This window comes from Tenrec ecaudatus, chromosome 17 (genome assembly GCF_050624435.1).
Source record: "Tenrec ecaudatus isolate mTenEca1 chromosome 17, mTenEca1.hap1, whole genome shotgun sequence".
Lineage (NCBI taxonomy): Eukaryota > Metazoa > Chordata > Mammalia > Afrosoricida > Tenrecidae > Tenrec > Tenrec ecaudatus.
In genome coordinates this window covers 44,838,908-44,848,086 of record NC_134546.1, presented here as the reverse complement: position 1 = coordinate 44,848,086, position 9,179 = coordinate 44,838,908, and the positions used below count along the sequence as shown (strand labels likewise).

The window sequence follows — 9,179 nt, the reverse complement described above, 5'->3', positions numbered from 1 at the left end:
ATATTTACAAGAGAAATGTGCCAGGTCTTTTCTCCCTTGGAGATAGGGGTGGCTTCTAACCTCGAACCTTTTTAGTTAACAGCCAGACATAGTAACCATTGCACCCCGAGGGTTCCCTTTTCTTTCTTTTCCTTTCCAATCACCACTACTATTACTAGTTCGCATGTGGAGCTACACTGCCATCTCTACACCCTCAACATTTTCACATAAGCCAAATATTTAACCAAATCCATAACCCTAATATTTAATCAAATATTAACAATTAACACAATATATTTTCCTCCTCCTCTTTTTCTTCTTTCATCAGGTCATTTGTTTGAACGAGAGTTTAGATTGTATGTTTCAGCTTATATCACAGGGAACACTAACCTTTTTAACCTTTTTGGTTTTTGCACTTTGGTTGGGCTGAGATCCATATAGTAGGTTTCAAAGCAGCCAGCAACTCTGAGGGAGAAAGACAGGGCTTTCTACTCCTGTAAACAGTCTCAGAAACTCACAGGCGGTCGCTAGGAGTCAGCAAAGCGGTCGCTAGGAGTCAGCATTGAATCAATGGCAGTGAGTTTGGTTTTGGTCTGAGTCATATGATTTTTTGTAGGCAGTGTGTTCTTTGTTTTAATCATTTTATTGGGGGCTCGTACAACTCTTATCACAATCCATGCATCCATCCTTTGTGTCAAGCACATTTGTACATTTGTTGCCATCATCATTCTCAAAACATTTGCTTTCTACTTGAGCCCTTTGCATCAGTTCCTCATTTTTACCTCTTCCTTCCCATTCCTTCGTCCCTCAGGGTGGGGGGGTGGCAGTGCATTTAATCAATTGTAGTAGTTTTTCTTTAATTCCAATTCTCTCTCCTTTAGACAATAGAAATTCCTGAAAGTGGTCTCTTGTGTCTCTGGTACTTCCAAAGTAGTTTTCTTGCTGTCTGGACAGCTAATTGCCCCAAAACATTGCAACTGCACTGATAGTCTTAGAAAATGTATATTTTCATTTTGCCATTTTCAAATTCAAAATTTATACAAAAGGGACATTTATTGTACTTCATTGATTTTTGTACTTTTACCTTTTCTATATAATACTGAGAATCTAGACACACAAAAAACACTAATGATGTTTGAAAACAATTGGTCTTTTGGTAGAAATATGCAATTATTCTTAGATGATGATGCCACACTCTAAGATGTATTTGGAAATCACTAAAGGGAGGGCACTTTTAGTTGATCCACTGATTGATTACGGGCACTACTTCTAAGAAGTTTAAGATGCTAAAACCTGCAAGTACTATACTTGTGTTCAAAGATACCTTTTCATCAGAAAAAAATGTAATAAATGATCTGAAATATGTTCATATGGAGCCCATGAAAACCTTTCACAAGAAATTATAAACTGATATCAGATCTATATGTTTGCCAGACATATTTTTCTTTCTTTAAGGCAGAAAACATGATTATGACCCTTCCCCAAATATCTGAGCTCCTTGTTTTACCTGAAGCCTATTCTTTACTTCAAACAGAATTTAGTGGAGACGCTATCCACAGAGTAATGCAAAGTGATCACAAGATTTTCAGTGTAATGATTACTGTCAATGAGAATTGCAGGAAGAATATTCTCAACATATCTCAAATGGAAAGAACTGAAGAAAAAAATCCAAGCTTCCAGTAACTCTATAGGCAAAATAATGAATGATGCAGAAAGCATCAAAATAAGATGATGGAATATGCGGAGACAAAATACCAAAAATATTTTATTAGAATTCAAATATTTCAAAAATCAGTATATGATTTTTTAAAAAGGGTTATTGATAGAAGTTCAAGGTGCCCTGAAGGCATTAGCTAAAGAAATAAAAATTAAGACTCTTATAATGGACAGAAAACCAATTGAAATGTTTCAGCAAATTGATGTTACCCTGGAAATACACATTAGTCTAAGCCAAGACCTGTACACAGGCTACTTGACCAAACGTCTGAAGGAGATCCATCCCATTCTCAAGAGAGGTAAACCAACAGAATATGATGCTTGTAAAGCAGTATTATTTATATTACATAAAGTAAAATTTTGCTGAAGATCATTTTAAAATGGTTGCAGCAGGACATAGACAGAAAGATACTAGAAATTCAAGCCTAATTAAGAAAAGGATATGGAACTAGAGACCTATCTGAAGTCAGTTAGATATTAGCTGAAATCGGAGAAAAGCATAAAGATATTTTTTGGTTATTTGTGGACTACTAAAAGACATTTAAGAGTGTAGATTATAAAACTCATCTGGATAACATTCCAAAGAATAGGAATTTCAAAACAATTAATTTTGCTCATGGAAATTTATATAGACCAGCAGGCAGTAATTTAAACAGAACAAGGGAATATCAGATGGTTAAAACTAGGCAAGGTATGCATCAAGGCTGCATACTTTTTTCATACATATTTAATTTGTGCACTGAGAAAATAATCTCAGAAAATCTACAGTATTAAAATTAGCTTATTAGTAATCTTTCAAATGTAGATGATACAACTTGCTGGAACCACAGGAGACTTGAAGTACTTACGGATAAAGATCAACGCTTTCGATATGAATTATCACTCAACATAAAGAAAAATATTCTCATGACTAGAACAATAGGTACTCTCATTAAACAGAAAAGAGTGAGATTGTTAAGGATTACATTTTACTTGGATCCACAATAAATATTCATAAAAGGCACAGTCAATAAATCAAACATCTTACATTGGGCAAATCTGTTTCACAAGGATTATTAAATGTTAAAGAGCAAAGATGTTACATTGAGAATTAGGGTGACTGATTCAAGCTATGGTATATATGTGAAAGCTGGACAATTGATAAGAAGATGACAGAAGAATTTGTGCATTTGAATTATGAGGTTGGTAAGAATAGTGAAAGAACCGTGAGTTGCCAGAACAAACAAATCTCTCCTGAAGAAAGTACAATTAGAATGCTTCTTAGAGGCTAGCGAGACAAGCCTTTGTCTCAGGAAATTTGAACAAATTATCAAGAGACTGCAGTCTCTGGCAAAGGTCATTATGCTTGGAAAAGTAGAAAGTGAAAAATGATAAAGACCTTTAATTAGATGGATTAAAACAGAGGTTACAACAATGGGCTCAAACATAATAATTATTGTGAGGGAAAAATGTGCCACAAAGCCAGCTAATGTGTTCCTCTAGTCTACATAGAGTCGTTATGAAAGGAGCTGACTGAAAGACACCCACTAGCATCAGGAGTATTGTAATCATTTTCAGTATTACCACTGGCCCCATCCTTCTCTGACTTGGATCACCATCATTTTCTAAGAAACTTCCACTTCTTAAATTTCCAAAACTTTTATTTTTATATTCAGTAATGTACCAGAACATATTTTTGCCAGTGGATCTATAGGTTAGTATACATATACACACACATGCACACACACACATATATATAAAGAGAGATATGCTACATTTTACTGATATCTGTGGTTTAGAATATCTTGTTTCTCTCTATATAAATATATTTAATATATTTTATTTTTACTGATCTCTGTGGCACAGAATATTTTGTTTCTCTCTATATAAAATATATAATATACTTTTCCAAGCATGATGACCTTTGCCAGGGACTGGACTCTCCTAATGACCTGTCAGAAATTGCTGAGACGAAGTCATGGTAGTTTCTAAGGAGCATTTTAACTGTACTTTTCCCAAAAGAGATTTGTTTTCCCTGGCAGCTCATGGTACATTCACTATTCTTTACCAATATCATAATACAAAAGCATGAATTATTCCATGGTCTCCCTAATTAATTGTTCAGATTCAGATTAAGATTAAGAGCTCGGTCCCTAGACTAAAAATATATCTTATTGAAAGATTTTCATTGAATTATTATTGTTATTTGTAGTACACAGATGATTTAAATGCCATCTGGATTCTTTGAATTTGTATTTCACCTAGACTTTTCAAGTAAAGAAGAGAATGTGCTGTAAAGTCTCAAGTTCTCTATTAAGTTCTTTTGGTTTCTATAAGAGTTCTAAACATAATTAATTTATACGCACTAGGCTGGGAGTTTGATTATCTTAAAGTAGACCAGCAATATGTCTGCACTAAAACCACAGATGCTGTACCTGTACATTTACATCTGGACTCCTTGCCTCTTTCAAGCCAATTTTCTACACCATCAGGTTCATTTGAAATCTCAGGTCTATGGGTGGTTGTATTCAAATTAGGTAACTCAATCTGAGCATAACTAAATAAAATGAGTAAGACTCTTTTACATGTTTCCATGTAGCCTACAATAGGGAGAAAACGACTTAAGTATATTAATACACAACAAAAGTAAATATACTGTGGTTCTTTCTTTACTTAACACACCTAATTACAAAGGTATTCATTATATTTTTTAGGATATCACTATGATAATATGTTTCAGAAACTGTCATTCTTAAGTTAGTAACATGCTGATTGAAGTATTCTATTTTTAGATTTGCATGCCAGATATTGAGTTAAAAACATAAAAATTGTGTTTTTAAAATACATTCAATACTCTAGCAGTTCTTCTTCAGGTCTATGGAATAAGCATGCAAGGGCCAATGAGAAAACATATGCACGCGCACACACACACACACACACACACACATACAGACACAAGACTCCAATGCTTTCTCAATATAATAGTAGATAAAATGGAATGTATTATGGTTTTTCTTTAATTTGATCTCAAATCAGAATCTCAACTCTTCAATTCAACACAAATTCCCAAGGTATTATGGTCACCAGAGAGCAGAACAAGATTATTTATTCTCAATCAATAATTAGGGAGTATTGTTGAATTAATTTATGCATAATTTATTTTAATGAAATATTGACATAATAAAATACTACTGACACAGTGGAGCTCACCTAGAGGAAATTAGTCTGGGCAAGCAGCTAATATAAAGAGTTTAAACCTAGTTTTTAGGAGAAAAATTACTCAGCAGGGACAAAATAGTTATGAAAAGTTGTATGTGGCAAAGAAATTTGTCTTATCTTTACTCTAAATGAAAAAATCTAGAGCATATAGGCACATGTTAGGGGGGAGAGTTAAATAAAATGAACACTATTGTAAAGAATTAGAGCTGCCCACAAATTAAATATATATTAAGATGATGAGTTTTTGTTTTTTTTATTACTGGGGGCATTCTAATTTGGACTTCAGGAAATATCTTGAAGTATATCTAATCATCCCTATTGAGGAATAGCCAATATGGTACCTAATGTTTCATGTGATTTATTTATTTGTTGTTATAAGGTGCCATAGAGTTGGTTCTGACCCATGGCAATTCTATGCACAACAGAACCAAATACTGTCTGGATTTTTGCCGTCTCCACAATTAGTCCCATGCTCGCACCCATTGTTGCAGCCACTGTGTCAAGCCATCTACTTGAGGTCACTTCAGTGCCCTTCTATTTCACCAAACGTGATGTCCTTCTCCAAGCACTGGTTCCCCTGACATGTCCAAAATATGTAGGACATAGTCTTGTCATGCTTGCCTCCAAAGAGCACACTTACATCTTCCAAGGCAGATGAGTGTCTTCCTAGCAGTCCATGGTGTTTTCAGTATTATTCTCCAGCATCAAAATTCAAATGCATTAATTTTTGTCAGTCTTCATTAATGTCCAACTTTCACATGCATATGAGGCAATTGGAAATACCGTCACTTGGGTCAGGGGCATCTCAATCCTCATATTATCCTAGTTTGCCAATAATCTAAAGCAGTCTTGTGCAGCAGATTTGTCTAATGTAGCATGTCTTTTGGGTTTCATAAGAATTGATTGTTTGTCCAAGCAAGACTTATTCGTTGGCAATATCAGCCTCTTCTCGATTTATTGGGATGTTACCAAATGGTGCAACTTTGAGAATTTTGATCTTCTTTACATTGAGTAGCAATCCATACCGAAGTCTGAAATCTTTGATCTTTATTAACAATTGCTCCAAAACCTCCTCCCTTTCAGCGAGAAAGATATGTCATCTGCATCTGAAATGTTGTTAATAAACCTTCTTCCAGGCTTGATAGCATTCTTCTTCCTATAAGCCACTTTTTCTCCTTATTTTCTCAGAATACAGATTGAACAAATACGGTGAGAGGATACAACCCTGTTCAAACGCCTTTCCTGTTTCTCTTATTGTGGTGACTTGTGTGTTGCTGTGATGCTGGAAGTTAAGCCACAGGTATTTCAAGTGCCAGCAGGGACAGTCAAAGTGAATAGGTTTCAGTAGAGCTTCCAGACTGAGAACAGACAACAAAGAATGACCTTGCTCCCTACTTGAGAGGAAGGAGCCACTGAAAAATGTATGCACAGCTTTGAAACATTGTCAGATACTGAAGGCCTAGTGAATGGAAGCAGAACATTATCCGAGACCGTGTCCAAAAATGGGTCCCTTGGTTAGTGAGCACTCAAAATATGATGGAAAAGGAGCTAATTTCTCAGAGTTGAGTTAGAAGGGTAAAATGAGTCAAGTAAAGTCAATGGAAGGGGAGCCTCTGGGATCTTCATTTACTGATAGGGAACAACTCAACATAACGCAAAACATCTGCAAAAATCCGTTAATGATCATAACTTGGAATTTGCACTGTAGGAATCTAGAAAAATTAGTAGTTGTTAGACATAAATTGGAACTCATAAAGTTTGATGTCCTAGGCATTAGTGGGCTGAAATGGACTGGTATTGGCCATTTTGAATTAGAAAATCATAGGATTTACTATGTCAGGAATGACACAATCAAGAAGAATGGCATGATATTCATCATCAAAAAGGACTTCACAAAATCAATAATGAAGAACTCTGCTGTGTGTGATAGAATTATATCTACTTGCCTTCGTGGAAATCCAATCGATACAACTATTACTTAAATTCATGCACCAATCACAAAAGCTAGTGATGAAGAAAATGAACTGCACCAAGGACTTCAGTCACCTTTTGATCAAGCATGCAATCCAGATGCATTGATAATTATTGGTGATTGGAATGTAAGGTTGGAAACAAAGAGGAAGGAGCAGTCATTGAAAAATATGAACATGGTGATAAAGAAGAAGCTGGAGATCACATGATAGAATTTTTAAAAATCAATGACTTGTTCATAGCAAATGCCTTTTTCGAACAACACAAAAGGTGTCTATACACGTGGACTTTCACAGATAGAATGCACAGAAATAAATTGACCACATCTGTCAGAAAAGATCATGGAAAGGCTCAATATTACCAGCAAAAGCCAGGCAAGGGGCTGAAAATAATTAAAACAAGTCATGAGAGACAAAATACAACCTAGAGACTAACCCACCTGAATTTCAACAGCAGATTTGGGATCAGAAGATCTGATGAACTATGAAAAGACATCAAGAATATCATTCATAAATAAATTGTTCATTAAAAAGATGAGAAAGAGATTCATTTCTGAGGCTCTGTGGAGACCTCTGCCCAGTATTGCAGACCTCTCCCTCTAGTCCGCTATTCCACTCACCTGGGAGGCCTTCAGGATTGCTATCATAGGGTGAGGTGTGAGCAGTTGGGGGAGGGTAGTTACCGCTGAGGAGCGGCAGGTGTGATCTTTGTGACAGAGGTACTGACAGCAACTGGCACTCAGAAATTGCTACACCAGTTGAATGCCTTATTGGAACCAGAGAAGATTTCAGCCAAAGGTCTGCGGCTGAGACTAATTTTGTCTGTTCACAAGTATAGCCTCAGAATGACTGCAAGTGTAAATGACCTTGAAGTTAAAGACCTTTCTAGTCTAACTCCGTTCTTTGTCTTTGACACAGAAACATTTTCTCTAGCTAGGAATTTACTGGACATATTTCTGTCCAAAATGAAGGTACAATCCAAGCACCTTGGGTGTGTTGGACGGAGTTGCTTATATTTGGCTGTGAAATCAATAGAAGCAGAGAGGAATGTCCCACTGGCAAACAACTTGATTCATATTAGCCAATATCGATTCACAGCTTCAGACTTGATGAAATTGAAAAAGACTGTTTGGAAGAAGGCGTGTTGGAAAGTCAAAGGTGCTACTGACTTTCCGTTTCTGACAGTCTATTATTCAATCATTCAAGAGAACCTGCCATTTGAAGCGAGAAACTGCCTTAATTTTGAAAGACAGGTGGTCAATTGAAGGCATGTCACTGCAGGCTTATACTTTCTAAAGTACCCCCTGTGCTGACATTGTCCATCATAGCCCCTGAGATCCAAGACCAGAAGGGTATACAATTACCAAAATGAGTAGGTCTTCAGAAACTTTCCAAGATCAATGGGAAGAACTTTTATCCACTTGTTTAACTGAACAGTCATCAAATAAGTGTTCCAAACCAAAAGTTCAGAAGTTGAAATGCATTGTTTCTGGGTGATGGCAATTAAATTGAAGAAGTTACTGCAGATAGGCCACCTTCCAACAAGATCTGAAACAGTCCCTTCATTGGGTTAGTACAGCAGCAGCCAAAACTCTTCTCTGAAGCCTTTCTCTACAACCCTAAGTTTTGGAAGCCATTGTGTTAGTCTAGTTACTAGAGAAACAGATCCACAGTAACTCATTTCTAAGAAAGAGTTTCATATGAAGGGTTAGGTTCGCATCAAAAAAACATCCCAACCCTTACTGCCCAAGCCCACAAGTCCAACATTAACCCATTAACCCAGATGTCCAACACCAATCCACAAAAGTCCTCCTCCATCTCACCAAACAGACACAATGATGCCAACTGCAGGAGGAAAACCGAGCCAGTGAATGTGTAAGCATCTCAGCGCTGGCAGGAGTCTCCACACGGCTGCTCCAGCACCCAGGGCTGCATTGGGGTAGGCCCATGTGGCTTCTCCTTGGGGGTGTCTTGGAGGAAGTCAGTCTTGCAAGCTGAAGCAGGGAACTGCTAAGGCAGCTGCACCCTGGTGCAACCACCACAAAGCAAGAGACCCGAAAATGAGAAAGGCAAGGCTCACTGGAGCCATTTATCCCTCTGCCTTTCAATTAACCCCACATGTGTTTATCAGCCAGGTTGGCACAATAAACTAACTACCTCAGTCATAATGTTATAAAGTATTTAAATTGTGTAGCCTCAAAATATCACCGCTAGATTAACATTGATGTTCTGACTTGGGAAAACTGGTTACTCAATGGTGTGCTACAGTGGAGTTCTATATACATTTGAATTCATCTGTGATGCACACAAATCAAA

General features: G+C 36.7%; 1 pseudogene; it reads left to right on the top strand.

The window, feature by feature from the left end:
- The first annotated feature begins 1,861 nt into the window (after positions 1–1,861).
- LOC142430425 (cyclin-G1 pseudogene) lies at positions 1,862–8,437 on the top strand (annotated as a pseudogene).
- Positions 8,438–9,179: the final 742 nt, after the last annotated feature.